The sequence below is a fragment of the Ambystoma mexicanum genome, chromosome 3p, assembly GCF_040938575.1.
Source record: "Ambystoma mexicanum isolate Mex_15411 chromosome 3p, UKY_AmexF1_1, whole genome shotgun sequence".
Taxonomy (NCBI): Eukaryota; Metazoa; Chordata; class Amphibia; order Caudata; family Ambystomatidae; genus Ambystoma; species Ambystoma mexicanum.
In genome coordinates, this window is record NC_090925.1 from 844,660,264 (window position 1) to 844,679,208 (window position 18,945).

The 18,945-nt window shown below is 45.4% G+C and overlaps 1 long non-coding RNA gene across 1 annotated transcript in view; it reads left to right on the forward strand.

Moving 5' to 3' along the window:
* The first annotated feature begins 10,364 nt into the window (after positions 1–10,364).
* Positions 10,365–18,945, forward strand: part of LOC138580983 (uncharacterized) — a 128,364-nt gene continuing 119,783 nt past the window's right edge. The window contains exon 1 of the long non-coding RNA XR_011304390.1: positions 10,365–11,011. This is a non-coding gene — a long non-coding RNA (uncharacterized lncRNA). The remainder of the gene's footprint in view (positions 11,012–18,945) is intronic.

Consider the following 18,945-nt stretch of genomic DNA (forward strand, 5'->3'; position numbering starts at 1 on the left):
TCTCAGGATGATTTCAGAGAAAGCACCTTTCCACATACGATGGCGTGTGCCAAATATCTTGAAGGAGCACAAACAAACTGGGAACTGTTGACTGCCAAGATACTTTTCAGTCTTTTAGGCCAAATTAGTAATGAGTCATTTAGGAATACTTTCCCATACAAAAGAACCTTAAATTTAGGTGAGCAACAGTACTGAGATAGCAAGGGTAATTCATGTGGATGCTTAGTTGGTGTGACCCCATTGTGCAGGGAGATATGGGATCACTGGGTAGAACAATGTAAAATATACTCTCAAATTCCAAGAATCCCTCAGGCCCATTGCAACTAATCAGGGCATAGTGGAATTCCACAGCATAGAGAAATTAAATGTAATGCTGAAAGCTGAAAGCACACACATCGCAGCAGTGAGCGCTCAACCCACTGAGCTATCATATTGGCTATAGTAAAATGAGCAATTATTCGGTATTGGATACCATTAAACTGGTAACTGAAATTTAATAGCAGACCAGTTAAGTTCATCTGCAGGTCTGGTGAAAAGTTGGCCGTATGTCAAACATGCATGCATCTCCTTTTCAGGCTTCAAAGGTTGGCAAAATACGGAAAGCAGCGCACTCACAGGACATCCACACCCATACAAATTAATAAATGAACCAGGCCATGGCCTGTAACTGCCTCTGGTAACCCCTTCCAGGAGGCACCAGAGGCAGTAACAGTCCTCTGCCACGGCCCAGAATTCAGGTCCACGGACCCCACAACATTGAAAAGAAAAAAAAAAAACTACACAGTCCATGGCCTGTAACTGCCTCTGGTGCCCCCAGCACCAGTAACAGTGCTCCGCCAGGCCCAGTTTATCTATTTATTTGCTCAATGTTTGTCGAGCCTGTGGACCCGATTAATGTATTTATTTCTGCAATGCTGGTCAGACCCAGCATTGCAGAAATAAATTAATTAAATCAGGTCCTCGGACCCGACAAACATTAAGCAAATAAATAAATAAACCAGGCCATGGCCTGTACTGCCTCTGGTGTCCCCTCCCATGGGGCACCACAGGCAGTAACAGTGCTCCGACATGGCCTGGTTTATTTATTTATTTGCTCAATGTTTGTCGGGTCCGTGGACCCGATTAATTTATTTATTTCTGCAATGCTGAAGCATTGCAGAAATACATTAATTAATTAATCGGATCCGCGGATCCTACAAACATTGAGTAAATAAATAAATAAATAAATAAACCAGGCCATGGCCTCACGGGCCACATGAAATGGCTCGGAGGGCCGCATTGTGGCCTGCAGGCCGTACGCTGGACAACCTTGGTCTACATGGACTGCCAGAAAAGATCATTTCCGACCGTGGGTCTCAGTTCATCTCTTCTTTTTGGAAACAACTTTGTTGCCATCTGGGCATTAACAGAGCTCTCAGTTCCGGGTATCATCCACAATCCAATGGACAAACAGAGAGAACCATTCAGACCTTGGAGCAGTATCTGGGCTGCTTTACCAATGCATCACAGAATAACTGGGCGACACATTTGGACTTTGCTGAAGTGCCGTATAATAACTATGTACATTCGGCCACCGGAATGAGCCCTTTGCTCTGTTCTACAGGAATGCACCCTAAACTAATGCCATTTACTCCTGTGCAACCCAGTATCGTTCCTTCAGCCGACCAGATGATCAACGACATCCAGAAATTACATACCCAGGCAGCTGGTATCCTTGCTAAGGCAAGTGAAGACATGAAAGCACAGGCAGACCGGAGACGAAGACCTGAACTGGCATTCCATTTTGGAGATTCAGTGTGGCTGTCCTCTAAGAACCTACCTGTTCGCAACCTACCCACAAAACTCGCTCCTCGGTTCCTTGGGGCTTTTTTCGGATTATAAAGCGCATATTCCCAGTGGCATTCAAGCTGGGTTTGCCCCGATCCTGGCGGGTTCATCCCGTTTTTCATGTTTCCCTATTGAAGCCCTATTTGGTCGATCCTTATGGACGCTCCTGTTCCCGTCCTGCCACTATTGATGTGGGAGGTATCCCAGAGTTCGAAGTACAGGAGATATGTGATTCACGTTACCGGCTCGGAAAGTTGCAGTTTTTGGTGTATTGGAAGGGGAATTCTGCCTGCGATCGGACTTAGGAACCCAGTGGGAATGTGCATGCCCCTCGTTTGGTGCGAGACTTCTATCTCCGACATCCATGGAAGCCTGGGGCCCCTGGTTTTTCTGGGAGGAGGCATAGTGTTAGGACACCTACCTGGGGGATGAGTCGGAGGGGTCCTTTGGGGTGGCATTAAGCCTGGCAGTTGTATCCCGTTTCCAGATGTGGAGGGGATGCGTCTTTGCGGGTTCGCCATTCTCTGGAATACCGTCTCGCGTTGAGCGAGCAGGTACACGGGCATTCCGGACGCGGTTTGTCGGAGAGCGAGCTTGTGTTCCAAGCCTCGTTCTCGCGGCGATTCCGCTTCCACGCATGCGCGGGTTGGGATTGCGATCCAAGCCTCATTTTCATGCTGGGACGCAATATAAGCAAGCCGGTCCCGTCACTCGCCGTGTCTCAACGTGGTTTGGTCCTGCCTTCCCGCTTTGCTCCCCGTATTGACTGTCCTGGTCAATCTTCTCCTGCTAACTGTTCTGCCGGAACCTGGTCCCTGATCTTTGCCCTTGCCTCTTGGGACCTTCACCTGCTCCTGTCCTGCTGAGCTCTTGTCTTCTGTTCCCTGCCTTGGGACCCTTTTCTGGTTCCTATTCCCCATTGTCCCGATTGGTCCCGCTTCCCTCCTTGCCTACCTGCCTAGTCTCCCCACCTCTCCTTGCCTTCTGCTCTGTCCAGCTTGGGTGCCAGTGCCTTGGACATCCGGTCTTCTACTGCCTGCCATTTGCATACTTACCAGCTTTCTGCAGTCTGGGTACAACACTCTCTCAATTCAGTAAATCTTCAACTTCATTCATACTTACCAATGAGCAGCAGCCTGGATTACTTCGCAAATCTACAAGGTTACAACTCTGACCTTCCCTGCCAGTGCTTGCAATGTTCTGGCGTCACGTTAATACAAGGAAGAGTCCATCCGTGGCATCAGGAGCTGGTCCCCTTTCAATCCTGAGTCTTCAGGACAGAATTGGGGCTGGCTCTTTGCGTCGCCTCTCATCTTCCTTTTACCAACTCAATGATCTGGCTGCTCCGGTGAGCAAGTCCCCTGGATCCTCAGGTACGCAGCGTCCAAGGGACGCACATCTTGACAAGGGGTAACGTGGGGAAACACAGGTCCCTTCAGACCTTGTTCTGCAGATTTTATTTGTATTCTACCACTGTATATGGGGAGCTTCACGGTCTACTCAGCCGAATGGCAAAGGATTTGTGATATTGCAGAGAACCTAGAGTTACATTATGTCGATGGTCAATGGGTGTCTTATTCTAATCGATAACCATCCTCTGTTACCAAGTGTGCTCTGAGACCCCCCAACCGGCCCATAGAGTCGGATTTTGCTCAGAAGCACTTTAAGACAAGATAGCAGCACCCGTGAGATGGATGGGGGTGCAGATATATACTTCAACACCAATCAATAAGGACAACTCAACGGATTGGCAAAGGGAGTCCGTTTAATGACAAGTACAAAAAACGGGGAGTCATGAATATCAGCAATGGTGGGATCTTCCTTCTCGCTTCAACTCCAATTAACTTCATAAAAATCCTAACATTTATACTGAAAACTCGTCATCATTGACGTGTAACAACCAAAAGTTGACATGCAATTCTATTGGTTTGGAAAAGGTAACTTTACTATAGGTACTATATCTGTATATGGAAAAGGAGTGAGGGGATTGGGAAAACACTGTCAGGTGGGCATCTACGCCCTTCCTTCAAGAATGACTACTGCAGATGTCACTAAAAGTATGACGTCCCATTGGTTCTACTAACTATAGGACCCTAGATTACATGGTCCACCAATCCCATGCATACTTGTTCACTTTGCTTAGCAGCATGCAGAATGGTAGACCAGGTGCAGAGTTCCCCTCAACTCACCCGGCCTTCCTACAATCAATCATCACTTTAGTGGCTATGTGTCAATTATTTCGCTGTGGTTGGCCTCGAGACTGCATCTTCTGTCTAGATATCTTCTGGCTCACAGCCATGCTTAGGTGTGGGGGTCTTGCTTCTGTTCGTTCGGCTGGTCACGTGATTCAGACACCGTGGATTTTCCTTTTCTTCAACAATTTGTGTATTTGATTTTATGTTCACCCACCACCTGCTTTCGCCTTCTTATCTTGCCCCTTCAAAGCAGTATATTCTGGTCCTTGCTTCAGTTAATTGTAGCTACTGCTCGTTCATTTTGATAGATATGACCTTGGTTCCTTAGGCACGAGTTGCCTCTGCTGAGTTTCGTTTCTGCTGCTCAACTCCTGATTTCATTGAATGTGAAACCTTTCTCGAATGGTCTTAGTCATTTTTGTTAATTCTGCTTTTGTGCAAAGTGGAAATATACTTCATATAATGTGCTTTATTTGAGGTAGATATGTATATGGCGCTTGCCGCACTATCCCTCTACTAAGCATAGCAAGCCGCACGACTCTCTTAGCTTTCTTGCAGTTTCAAGCATATATACACGTGTAAACTGGACGAGTATCTTCGCTATGCTCTTTGTTAAAACTTCTTACTTTGACATCGTCTTTTCACTTTAGGTTTGCGATATCCTTTGTTCATGGTGTTTTGTCTCTTTATGATATTCTCTGGTCGTCCTTTCTTCTACATGTGAGTCAGGTTTAGGTTCTTGTGATGTCACCAGTCTTGCATTAAGACCTTTTTGGTTTCTTCGGGGACATACTCAGGCGATCTTCGGTTCGTCTCATTTGTTGATATGGCTTTCTCAATGGGTACCTTACTGTCCATGGTTTCCTCGGTACTGGTACTTCAATAGGCATCGTTCTGATAGGTACTGGACAGAGCCCCACTGCGGCTCTCTGCTGGTTCATTTGCTTATCATACGTCACATAACTTGGTGTGAACGTTCCTGGTACTTCAAAATGGATGGTTGGAGTGTAGGCTGTATTTGGGACCTCGTCTACAGAGTCATAAGTATATTCTTCATGTCTATCTGCAATAAAGCTGAATGTCTGCATAACTCCATGCAGGGATGTCGATGTGCTTCATGTCTAGCGTATCTATGTCCCGATGTCTGTTGTGACATCAGCATTCTTTGAGGTTGCAATCAGTCAACTTGTTCAATTGGTGACCGCTGTATCCCTTCAATACTGTCATCCGGGTGTGGACTGAATGGTTGACTGAGTATCGCTTTGCACGCCTGCGATACATCATTGATGATGAATGGGGGGACCCAGGAATTATGTACACCTCTCATTTCTCTGCCGCCGAGATGAGTGGGATAGGTTCAACGAGGGTCACATTTGGGTCTCCCTCATCACCATTGGCTGACTCCTTGGCTTTCTGCTTACTGTCAGGGCACCGCAAGTGGCCAGGAGGAGTCAGGTGCCGGGCGCAGCTGTCAGCTTGCACGTCCCTGCACGATTTGCACCACCTGCCTGGAAGTGGCCGCCTTACCACTGAGGCTTGCAAGCTTCAATCAGGGTCTTCCCGAGGTCACCAGTGTCAGCATAACATGTTGCATCAGGTTAAGTGTGGGTAAATACGCACAAAACCATTGATAATAAAAATTGCCTCTGGGTGAGAACAACTATGCACAAACACGCCTATTGTCAGACAATATATCATGGAGCAAAAAAAACCTTGCGTAACCATATAGCTCTAAGAATAAAAATAGAACTTAAATGTAGTTACAGCCAATTAGGAGTCAAGGGGTTGGCACTCTGAATCTAAAAGGTGTACCCATCATCGGCTCCATTTGTTTTTTAAACATCCCCTTTCCTCATTTTCAACATTAATTTTAAACACCCCTTATTACCGAAATCAAGATGCAAAACAATTACACCACCCTTGTGTTTGAACATGTCTTACCTTCTAAAAGATAATCGGGCATCTCTGTGTACTGCACTATTATTTTAACATGACAAAGTCACTGTGCCTGGTTCACAGAAGCGTTGTATATGGCGCAATTCCATCGGAAAACATTCTGTGAATCAGGCCCACTGTTTCCAAAAGCATCTTGTGAATAAAGTTTGCAAGTAAACAATGCATTATTAACACACTGTTTTGTTCAGTTAAAAAAAACAGGCGCATGTAGTGGAGGTATTCACTGCAGAGTATACACATGGTGAGGGGCTTTGGGGTACTACTGACCTCTAACCAGTGACCTGTGACTTCACAGAGAGGGGGGACATTAGCACAGACAAAGGGAATGTCCTGGGGCCCCTGAAGCCCGGCTATGACTTTGGCCTGCAGTACACAAAAACAATCCTTTTGTTAGGATTTCATGGAGGCAGACCTCCGTGTTTTACACCTCAAAATAGCACCCTTTATCACGTGTTTTTTTCTGTACGAGGAGGCGTACCGCTAATCCGTTCAAGTGCCACCACCGGGTTAGGAGTAAAAGCCGTGCGTCACCACAATCTCATGACTTCTATTCGTTTCATGAAATCAGTGCCCTTCCTCTTTCCACAAACTGTCATTCTGCTGCGCATATGCGCAGGCCTCGACACAGGCAGGAACATAAGGAAATCAGAAGTGCATACTGCTCTTCTGGGGACATCTACTGCCCAGCACTGGAGATTCAGCTTAGAGAAGTGAGCCTCTCTAGCAGCGACCCCTGCTGACCAGTGTACAGTTCTTCCTCGGTCTCCAGAGAGCTGGAGACCCGAACTGCTCCCATATCTTAGCTGTACGTTTCTTGGTTAGATCCCAAAGAATTACTGAGAGGAGTGGCTCCTCTTGCCAGCGTTGGAGTTCCTAGTTATAGCCCTCAAGGGATAGCAAGAGGAGCCAGTCTCTTATGGTCGCTGGCAGCACAGATCAAAGTGAGCATGAACTAACTGGAACTGCATTCCACTACTTTTATTTTTGACTGTTAACAGTTCCACTATTTTTGGAGCCATTTTGACACTTCCAGAATTTTTCTTTTTGCTGCAAATGCATGACTCACATTGTCAATTGATGTGGTCTTTCAAGCAAATCTCTTCGCTTGGTCTAGCGCTTGGTTAGCAAGCATTAAAACACTGCATTATTAGGCCTTGCCAAGTGGTGCTTTTTTATCTCTGGTGTGGAGGGGCTGCAGGAATATCTTGTTCTGCTTAAAGGGGCACATCTTGAGAAGTATGTTGTAAAAGTGGAGAAGCTCACATTCCTCACATAACCATGTCATAGAGTATGTGGATGCCCAACACACATACCCCACGTATCCTTTCAGGATAAGTGTTGAACACACTTTATGTTGCTGTCTGAAAAATGTTTTAGTCAAACTATTCCTGGACCATTCTGGGGCCATTCTCAGCATCTCCAACAGCTAAATAATTGTGCTACATTAAACGGGCTGCATTCTCTCCTCCACTTGAGATTCGTTTTTTAGAAAACCTATAGGTTTCTGAACCGCTGTTTTTATTTACACACAAACTATTATGAATTTAAAAGTGTGTGGAGCTGCTGTACAGCAATGTAAAACCTTAGATAAAGTTTTAACCGGACAACGAAAAATCGAAATGCCAGCTCCTTAGTGCATTTCTAGAATGCGCAGAAAGATTCTCTGATAGTTTGTGATACACTATGCACCTCTAATTTAATAGCAGAGTTCTTGGCTGAGTGCCTGTGGGTAATGATGAATAGGATCTGCTGCCAGGGCATTTTACATTTTGTTTTATTGAAATGGGCCGCCATGTGCCCCTGCAACCCTGCCTTCCTACCACCTGACAAACACTCGTTAATCAGTTTTGGTAACTGCTCATTTACAGTTTCGCCTTCCTTGCTGTCTGCCTTTCCTTGTTCTGCTGTGCAGAGGGCAATACAGGTTACAATGATAACCACATGCATACACTGTTCGGTTTCAGCTTTTTTGGTGTGGAGCAGTGAAGCAGCTTGGAGACATTGTGTTACTCTTATTATGTAATCTCAAAGATACAATCAGGGAAATCACCCATTCAAACTGCATTAGGAAACATATTTTCCCGTTTGAACCATGCACCACAGAGCTACAAATACCCGAAATTCCTTTACTTAAGTTTCACTGGATGAAAGCAGTTGTGGATCTGAGGTTTGGGGGTGCAGAGATATGTAGAGTAACTCCCCAGCGCTCACACCAGAAAGAAATATAACCCACTAGGGAAAAAGGCCCAGCACACCTCTAGCAAGGAGAACAACGTTTATTCTCATAAAAATACACATGTGTGCCAGCAAAGAACTCTGCTGCCATGAAGCACTCTGGCAAAACCAGCATAAGCAAAGGGTTATAAAGGGACACAGCATCACAAGTGACGCAACACACATAGGTTACAAATCCAGGTAGCTAGTTGGTGTGACCCTATACACATATAGCCTGCTCCATATGGAATGCCAGATGGTTGGTCCCAGCATCTTCTGTCCATCTTTTACCACGTGAGGATCTTGGTCTTCCATCATCGAATACAAAGGCCCTAATTGGCAATTTACTTACACAATATAATATTTCACAGCTTCCACAGTGCACCTGGTACCAAGGACATGAGCGAGGCGGATACTTTCTCGGTCATGATAACTTCTTAGAACTACCTGAACCCCCGCTTCAATCCCAGACACGCTGATGCCTCTGCAACTTTCCCACCTGCAGTTTAAATGTGTTACTTTCTCGCCTGGCACCTCACAACACAAATCACATGAACCATGGTGGGGGCAACCCGTCACCGCTCTCCGATCCTCCTGATCGATCGGCTAATGTAAAGTTTTATGGCCAAAGATCATGGGCTGGTCAGTGCACATGAATGAAAGTGTCCGGGCCTTGGGGGTCTCTGGCCGCTACAATGTATAGGTCTGGACGGTGATGACATAACGCCCTTACCCCTTTTCTCGAGGGATAACTCTTCAAAAACCCATTAAAGCCCTCTCTTGGCCTTGCAGGGCACATTCCTTCTGGGTAGCATGCACTACTGAGAAGACATGCGGGGTGAGAGGGTGCGTTTGTGTTTTTTCCTTCAAGAAATGAACCATCTGCAAAGCTACAAGGGCTGCGTGCAAAGAATGCACGCACGCCCTTCTAAGCCATGGGACTGGATGTAAGCGTACTAGCATAGCTATGGCACTAGGCCTCAATTCCAAGATGGCATCTAATTTCTAAACATGTTGTTCACTTACACACAGGATACTACTACCGAAATCTGCATTTCCCCCTTCAATCCAGTTTTTATGGGTGATCCTCCAGCCCCCTCCATTCTCCTGACTCCCCTATAGCGCCTCCATCTACAATTGCCTCGTCCTAAAGCGCTGAGGGGCCTGGAACTTCCGCTCCTGCTCCCCAAAAGATACCACTGGGGCATTAGGAAGGTAATTTACAGTGACAGTGCCCAACATATATTGTGTGCATGACATCAAAGTGTTTTACAGTGAGAATGCTAGCATATATTGTGTGCACAGCATCATAAAAGTATTGTGCCAATGCCGACATACTGTGAGTGCAGCTTCATGAAAATGATTCAATGGCAACGTTGACATGTAACGTGGATGTAACTTGAAAAAAGTGATTTACAATGGCAATGTTGGCATGTATTGTGGGCAAAGACACAATGAAAATGTTGTAAAAGGATTCGTTTTACTACGGTGACCGGTCATGTATTGGATTTGTTTTAATGCTTTACTCTGAGAACCAACTGTAAATTATATGGCGTGAACTACATTGTTCCTGCAGTTGTTAGACTACAAAGATCAGACTACAACACTGCAGGATTTTTTTCTACACAAAAAACAACTTGGGAGGAGTTACCTGGCAATGGGCATCTTCTGATTTCTGTTGGCATTTGCCTTGAATCAAACGGTGGAGTCACCGTTCGGTGTGGGTTGGGGGCAGGGTGAGGGGGGAAGACTGCGGGGAGGGCACCGTCCTTGTAAATAATTCCAGGACAGTCACATTTGGTTATTATCTTCAGTGAAGGAGCATTAACTTCTCCCCCAAATGAGCGCCAGTGACAGAGCGTGGCAAGGAAACCCGAATTAACGTAGTGGGGTTCTGGGTGTCTCCCCCACCCCTACAACTCGCGTTTATAGTCATGGATTTAACTGATGCATTTTGCCAAACCGTTACTGAGAAATACAGAACTGGGTGGGCTTCTCTCACCTGGCACGGGTTCACTTATTCTCTGTGCACAGAAGCTCTGGGTTCACATGTCTGATGAGGAATGGCCACATCTGAGGAGGAAAGGCAAAAGTAAACAATTATCTTCGGATATGGAGTCAGTGGGTCGCAGAAACATGGGTTTTTCAGCAGGTAGGAGGATGAAAGAAATAATTGAGCAAGATTTACTCCCATCGCGTATATTGATGGTGTGCTCTGGAGACACGGAACAGCACCAGCTGAGACTTCTTGTGCCCCATTTTGCCACAGCCCGTCTGCAGAACGAGCCCTATCGGCGGTTGGATGTGCAGGCCCCGTTAGTCCGCGCCCTGCAGGCAGCCAGCGGGAGAGTGGCTTACGTTAAATCCCTGCTGGGAGTTAGTGAGAAGAGCTACTCCTCAAGTTGAGTGGTGGGGTGCCTGCGAGTTACCGAGAGGAGCGGCCCCTCCCTCCCGCTCAGGGGTAGAGTCCCTGCCTGGGAGCCTGAGAGAGAGGCGGGCCTGCAGCTCCGTCCTCGGTCCTCTGCAGGATAAGCAGAAGTAACAGTTTCGACGTCTTGAATCCAGCTCTTTGTTCCCTTAAAACAAAAGCTCCGATCCTCCATCTGGCAGAAGGCCGGGGCCTGGCGGAAACCCTGACCTCATCCACATTCTGGAACATACCCAAACACGTGACGGGGGCAGGAAACCAGGCTCTCCCCCCTGGGCGTAGGAGCATTTCACGTCCCTGCTTAATAATATTCGTACCGGCGTGCAGCGACCACCCTCACTAACATCGGCCGAGAAAGGGCGAGGGGACCCAGACCCCTTTCTGCAAAAAGGTAACTTTATTGAGTTTCTTTTTTAACTTCGGGTTGAGAGTTGATGAGAGGGGCAGCCGTCAGATGTTTAATGGGTGTGCCGTAGGGAGTGGTTATTTTGCTGATGACAGGTTGACATTCCAGTGAAGTGGCTCAGTGGGCTCAAGCCCATGCTGCAGAGGTTTGCGTGTAAAGTCTGCATTTCACCATGTAATCCTATGGGTGACTGCAGAAATGTACTTTTCCTGCAAATCCAACCCCGTTAAAAGCGCCCCATGGGGTCGCTGTTGCAGAGCTCTGTGCATAGTCCCCGTTTGCCCCAGGTGCCTTCACCAAATGACCTATTTTCCTGACTTTGTGCTATCGGCTCGACGAGTACAGCTGGTTTATTCTTTGTGGAGGTTGGATGATAGCGGGTTTGAGTGGTCGATATAAAAACAAGTCACTATTCAGGATGATGGGGAAAGTGTGTGTTAGAGGAGGAGGTCTGATAAACCGTTCAACGATAAACGCATCCCATTGAAGCAACGACAAAACTTTTTTTTTTAAAATTTATTTTGCATTCTGGGACTGGATTTCCCCATCATAAATGCAGAACAACATTTCCCAGAAGGCTAGTTTATATTGCAGAGATTTCTACTGCGCACTGATGCAAAGAAAAAAACCTGGACTGGACTAACATCACTCAAATGGAATGCAGGCATGGTGCAGGCATGTTCTAGGGTCCTACGCAGTGCTGTGCAAAAGTATTGTCTGCTTCGTGATGTGAAGGGGTAGGAGTTTGGGGGGAGGGGGTGTGATCTCGCGTGTCGTGGGAGTCTTTAAAGTAATGCAAACCAAATATGGAAAATATTAAGGGGGGGAAAGGAATTGCATTTTTTTTCCGAAACAAAATGTCAAATCTTATTATTTATTCTTCAACAATGCAGAAAGGACATATCATTTTCAGCCGGGCGTATATTATCTACTAATGACGTTTGGGAATGTGATTTACCAATGAGCTCAAGCTGTACCATGTAGGTACCTTATACCCAGTCCCAACTTTATAAAGGGACTGGACACGGCAATTCAAAGTTTAGTGGAAAACCAATAATTCATCTGTACTTCATTTATTTTTGAATAGAAGACAAACCAATAAATGGACTTTCGCTGCACAGCGGGCCCACCTAACAACCACCATCTTCAGCCGGCCCTAGCTTATTATTAACAGGAGTTTCAATGGTGCAATTTCTAAGTGCTTACCTGTAAAGAGCAAGAAATGTACTAAGAGTCCCAGAATGCAAAGCGATGTTGACTGAAAAGCCCGAACTGGCTCAAGGTGTCACCCATCACCTGAAGTCGTTTGGCAGGTCACCTGGGTACTTGTGTCCTTTGGTCATTTGTAGTTAGTTTTACGCCTTCCAACAACATCTTGGTGTAACCCAGATTCAGGCCATCTTGTGCCAGGGGACAGGAAAGACTTACTTTTTGGATTTCTATTGTCCCGGTTTATGGGGATCTTTGTGATATTTTCAAAAATAAAATACTGAATCGCAAAAGATCTTTTTTTCTTTCACTCCATTTCAGTGCATATTTTGTAGGGGGGGTGGAGACCCCCCTCAAGCTCCAGCCCCCCATACCCTTTGACATTTCTTATTAACTTTACACCCCTCCCCCCCAGATATATATTTGGTGAAATGGGTCACCCGAAATTCGGCATTTTGGGATTTGGCATTTTTTTTGCAGCAAAAGTATAGGTTGGTATTGTTTTATGGGTCTTTGACTTTATATTTGTGAACAGAGAGACTTCTACCGAAGACCACCTTGTCACTGCAACCCTTTTTGATTTGCTGTCCTATTTTAGCTCATTTTCTCCTAGGGTGGGGTGCTTTTTAGCCACCTGATTTTGGTCCGTGGTGATTATTTTTCTACAAGGGCCTTGAGGAGAAGACTAGTGGCAGTTTTAATTTAGTTTTGGCTTAACCAGAGGTGCAGGCATTTTCACTGCTTAGTAGCACACATTTCCAGTATGGCAGCCATTGGGGGAACTCATGCGTTTCTAAGCCCTACTCCTTGCCATGTTCAATGAATCAAGGATTCCTACCGGAAAACATTTGCAAACTTTAAAACTCCTCTAAAGAGACCAAAAGAGGTACTTTACCCGAAGCTTGACATTTTTCATGACTCCCCCTTGAGTTTTATACCCAAGACTGGATTTTAAGTATATACCCGTGATTTCATAGGAATTTAAATGCATTAAATCACTCCCTTCTCTTAGGTATTGTGTTTACCCGTGAGTAGTTTCACTATAAACTGTGACTGCTAATGAGGTGGCAATTTGGATTCTGAATATTTCTAGGTAATGTGTGTTCATTATGCCTTTGGTATTCCCCCACCCCCTTGCATTATAATGCACTGAGTTTACCTGCCAGTACAGGTCATACATTTAACATTAGGTGTGGGAGGGGTCTGGCTAGGCCCCTGTCTGTTTTCCTATATATACACTAGTCCACTATCCAACTAAAGTACTTTGTGTTCCGGGGTTACACATAAATCACACCAGGTGCATTTTCCTGTTGATGTGTGTAGTGTCCTCTTTTGTGTTATCTGTTGAGACTGTGCATGTCCACCAGCCCTCCCCCCTCTATTGAGGGAAGCCGACCTGCTCTACCACTGCTATCCATAGAGAGTTTGGTCTGTTTTTTTTTGGTTGGAACACCCTGCCTTGTCCTTCGGATAGAGGGTGTCGACCCCTCACCAGAGTTCGGTGGAAACATCTACCCAAGACCTTGGACCAAAATCCATGCCCCATTTTGACTTTTTATAAAGATTAGGTCGCAGTCGGGCCCTGAACAGGGTATCCCGTGGTTTCAACGCCTGTAATTGCTTCGAAGTAATTTACTTCCAAGTAATTGCTTGGAAATTACATCGAAAGATAGAATGGGGTGTGGGTTCAGGGGTAAAAATGTGTTGGGTATTGGCTTGTGGTAGGGGTAGTAATGAAGGAAAAGCAAGGCATGGGGGGGGACCCCAAAACCTTTTTTTCTTAAAAGCAAAGTAAAAATGCTAAGTAATTACTTTGAAGCAATTTACTCTGAAGTAATTACTGGCCTTGAAATGCTATGGAAGCCTGAACAGTAGTCTGATTTGGTTAATCTGTAACGCATTTAAATTAAATTAAATAAACACTTATCACCTTATGTCCCAACTATTCACACCCAAGCAAAGCGTTGTAAAGATGTGGGTTCCATGGAAGACACCTCTGCTGTTAGTAGGTAAAGTAAGTGTCTTAATTAAAAGGAAGTAATCTTCAACAGGTAACATCAAACCCAGCGATACATCCTCCCTCAGGCAGCCTGTCATCAACTGTCCCTCAGCCAAACATGCACGCATCGGTTTGATTTGATTTGATAGGTTATTTATAACGCGCTTAATACCCAGAGGTTTCTAAGCGCGGACCCGGGGATCGAACGTGTGGTGTTCCGTGTCGTCTTGCTTCCAAGGGGAGTACGTTGCCCCCGAGCTATCGTTCCCTCAACATCTCACACCATATGTGGCATCCGCATCTTGTCCAAGAGAGAGTCCCATACACTCAGAAGAAGACTCCCTAACCCCCACGGCACTGTTGCACTACCATCTGCGCTAAAGGACAAAGACACTACGCACTCCTACTTAACGGTTATTCTGAGCATGGCACCGAGACTCGGGTAAGGGACCACTAACACTCAATTCATCCACTCGACTATGGCACTTAACATTCCGGACAATACCACTAGGGAATACCGATGCAACACAGCCAATAAGTGGAAGATGCACGCTATGCCCACTAGCACCCACCAAGCAGTAGAGCTGCCTGCCCAAAGCCTGGAAACTTCACTGGCACACACCGTCCCCCAGATTCCAACCCATCCCACAAATCCAATTCAACTTCGTAAGCACCCCGCGACTGGGATTCACACATGCTATAACCGCAGGCATGCAAAAACATAAGGCAAAGGCCTCCCAAGCATGCATGCACCAAATATTGCATTACAAACATTATCAACTAACCACATTACTAATGTCCTCCCACATTGTGTGGGGAGAAAAATAGCAGCATACCTTTTCAAGAACACAATTTCTTACCACAATGGGAACACCACTATGCCCACAAGCAGAATGACCCAGCAGACCCTGCTGTTCACCCTAGCAGCACATAATGGCTATATAAGCTTCCTCCGCCAGGAATTGGGGAACTTCAAGCACTATATTCCCAAACCTAAAGCAGAGTGCTCCACCCGCACATAACCATGGGAGGCAACATATAGAATTATAGAAAAGTACTCCTCAACTACAGGGATATACTCCCCCAGAGGTTTTCCGGCTGACATCCGACACGCATACCGAAGCTTGAGTGTAATTTGTATTTTGTATTTGCGGTTACTCCAAACCACAAGGTGGCCTAAGCCTCTAGTTGAAAGCTAACCAGCTAGAACTTTGTCTAGCACACTGTGTTTACCGTTGGCGCTGCCCTATGAACCAGCATTTCAGAGGATTTAAAGGGGAGGACTGGGGAAACCAAATACAAAAGAAGGTACCAGGTTCATTCTCTCCTCACTCCACAGCAACCCAAAAGGAGATGGTAAACTTACCTGGCAGTGAAAATGCTGCACCACCCTGCCTGCTGTGAGATTATGAATTCCATACTCCTCCGTCATGACGTTGTCTAGTAGCACCTGGAGAATTCCAAGTGCCAGATGGGATTACCAATAAATGATATTGTGCCCAAATAACTGGACAGACTCAAAGAATATGGCAAAGTAATACTTTATTATGAACTCAAAGTAGGGAAACCTGGCTCACACACTATCAACGCATTTCCATTACACAAAAGGTTTATACCTCAATGTACATTGGCTATGATGTCATCCTACACAGCAAACAGTAAAAACTATTGAACGGATGGATTGGTTATTGGAACATATATACCTATTGCTTATTTAGGTGTTAACAACATCATTGGCTCCCCCTTATCTGGTAGGCACGCCTGGAAAAACCTCTACTTTACGTATAATACAGATAATAGCAGAACAACAACAGTGGATTGGCTTCTGCAACAATGTATTGTACACTGCTACATAGGCGCTTGTGATTGGTTGGCACTCTCTCCCAACCTCGGACATTCGGCTCGTTAGCAGCACATAAGCAAAACGAAACCCAGGTGCAGGGAACAACGTCAGAAAACTGCCCACTTGGCCAATTAGCCTACCATCTCTCAACAGTTAGGCCCTAAAACAAGGCTTCTTCTTTGTATTGGGAGGGTAAAGGGAATATGGTGCCTGTGTGCCACCCCGTATCAATGGTTAAGTGTATGAATTATCGTTGTATCCTTGCAGCAGTTGCCTAACTGGAACTGATTTTCGCTTTTAGTCAGAGAGTAAAAGAGTTTTTGGAGATAGTTAGGTCTGTTGCTGCACTAGGAAACAAGGCAGTAAGTATAGTTTATAAAAACACTGTTTAGGTGTTTATTAGAGGTTCCATGAGGAACCATAGGTACTGTGAAACAGTCCCCTAGGGGCCAACATAGACCTGGTGGTTGCACGTGCCTATGTTTTGCCCTTTATCTGGCTTTGTTAAGGCATAGTTGGTGCATTTATTACAGTAGTTTGATCATGAATTGGTATTATGTTGTACATTCCTTACATCCGTTATATCAGGTTACAGTTCGCCGATTTTGTACATGTCATAGCACTTTCAACGTGCATTTATTCGAGTCAATTATATTGGTTTTGTACAAATCATTGCCTTCGTTTTGTACATTCATGGAGTCTTTAACATTGGTTTAAGTTACAATGGCCCTCATTCCGAGTTAGGACTACACCATGGAGTAAATAGCTCCATGGTTGGCAACCATGGAGCTATTTACTCCATAGAATACCGGCATGGTGAATGGAGTAATTTCCGGTTCATTCCAAGGTTGGATGGACCGGTAATTCCCCATTCACCATAGCCCTTCACCATCCCCATTTCTGCCCCGATAGGGCTCAATGGGAATGGGGAAGGAGGTAATTACGGCACCGTAAATTACGGTGCCGTAATTTACTCCAAGGTCACTTTGCGGGTCCCGTAATTTACTCCTGCTAAAAGCAGGAGGTAAAGAGGGACCCGCAAAGGGAACTCGGAATACGGAGGTAAGGGATTACCGCCATCGGTGCCCTTACAGGCGCCGGTAATCCCTTACCTCCAACCTCGGAATGACCCCCCATGTCATCTATAAGATTGCGTAGGAAGGAAGGCATAGAGGGAGAGGAGGAGAAAGAACCCAGAGAGTTAGGGAGGTAAGGAATGGTCCATTACATAGTCTTATTGTTAATCATTGATTGTGTCTGGTGGCATTAGGTCATGCAGTGTTCTGGTGGGTTCGGTCATAGAGTGACTACTCATTATTAGTGAGCTAATATCATAGAATTTGGCTCATACTCGTTAGATCTGGTGGCAACATTGTTAGGTGAATCCTAGGTCAATGCCATTAGACATGCCTGGTGGTGGGTTGTCGTGATTTGTAGTTATTCAGAATTACCGGATGCTCTGCTATATTAGTGCTATGGAACATCTTATTGTGAAACAGTATGGCTGATAGATGAACCGTGATTTAAGCACACCACTGCCGCCAGCTATTTCTATTTGATTAGGCTAGAGTGGTTCTTAGTAAAAGGAGACAAGATTTATTCATGGTTACTGACGTGGACAATTAAAGTCGGTCCTCATGTTGGTGGAGGGTAATAGATAATGAAGACTGTCTCCTGTGTTCTTTGTGTCCGATTAGATGGTGGTCCCCATCACAGTAGAATGCTTGATTTAAGCAGCTAAATTACAACCATTGTCCTAGAAAGTTTAAACATTGTTTTATTGCATTGGACCGTTAGCCTTAGAAGGTTGGCCATTATTTTAATGCTTTGCCCTATTAAGAGTCTAGTTCTAGGTTCTGGAACAGTTCTAAGTTCTTACCTTGTGGATGTAGTGAAGGTAGCTGGCTTGAGGCTGATGGTGCTCCGTGTTTGTCCTGGAGCACCGCCATCTTGGGATCATTGTTAATACAGCGAGTGGACGTCCGGCATCAGAGATGAGATGTCATGCGTTTTGAGCGCTGGAGGAGATTTGGTATATTTAGACATTGCCGCAGTGTTCTGTAACTAGTGTTAGCTATACACTCCGATATTGCGGTTTGTTTGTGAAACCATCCTAGTCTCTCATTCCTACCCTATGGATGGATTGCCGGATATCTTCTTAAGAGGGTGGTTGTGCTCAGTCTGGATCTTCGAGCAACATTATATTGGGATTATTTTCTGTGTTAGCTACACATACCGCGTAGGACTGTGTTGAATTCATAGGCATGAAGAGTTGCCTGACTGGTCAGCATTATAGAGAGTTGCAAATTAGGTCAGTATTGTAGAGAATTGCCATTGTATGGGATTTACAACCAATTGTGGACAATACGTGTTTTTGGGTGAAACATCAGTCATACGTAATGTCGAACTGTATGATCAGGTGGAGTTATATACTGAGGCTGTGAGTTGGTGGTCAGTGTCTGCTTTTTGCATTAGACTGTGTCCTTGTTTACACTTGCCTTAGTGGTTAGTGCTCATTACTCATCCGTGTGTACTGGGTATAGAGGGTGCGTATTGGGGGTTACATGGTATTTTGTTGTATTCATAGGAAATAGTACATTTCATTGTCCGTATTGAGACCTTTGCTGATGGTCCTCAAATTGCAAATCTTCTTGGCCTCCTTTTGTCGTAGTCTCTTTTCTCGATTGCCCAATCTTGGGTCTGATTTGATGTGTCTGATGCCAAATAATTTCACATTAGTTGTCTTGTCTCTGGAGTGTCCTTTGTTCCGCTGTTCAGCCAGTGCGGTTTTCTTCTCTGGAGTGACTAGGCTGCTTAGGAGTTCCCTTATTCTTATGTTTAGTTCTCCTATGGCACTTCCTTCGTAAA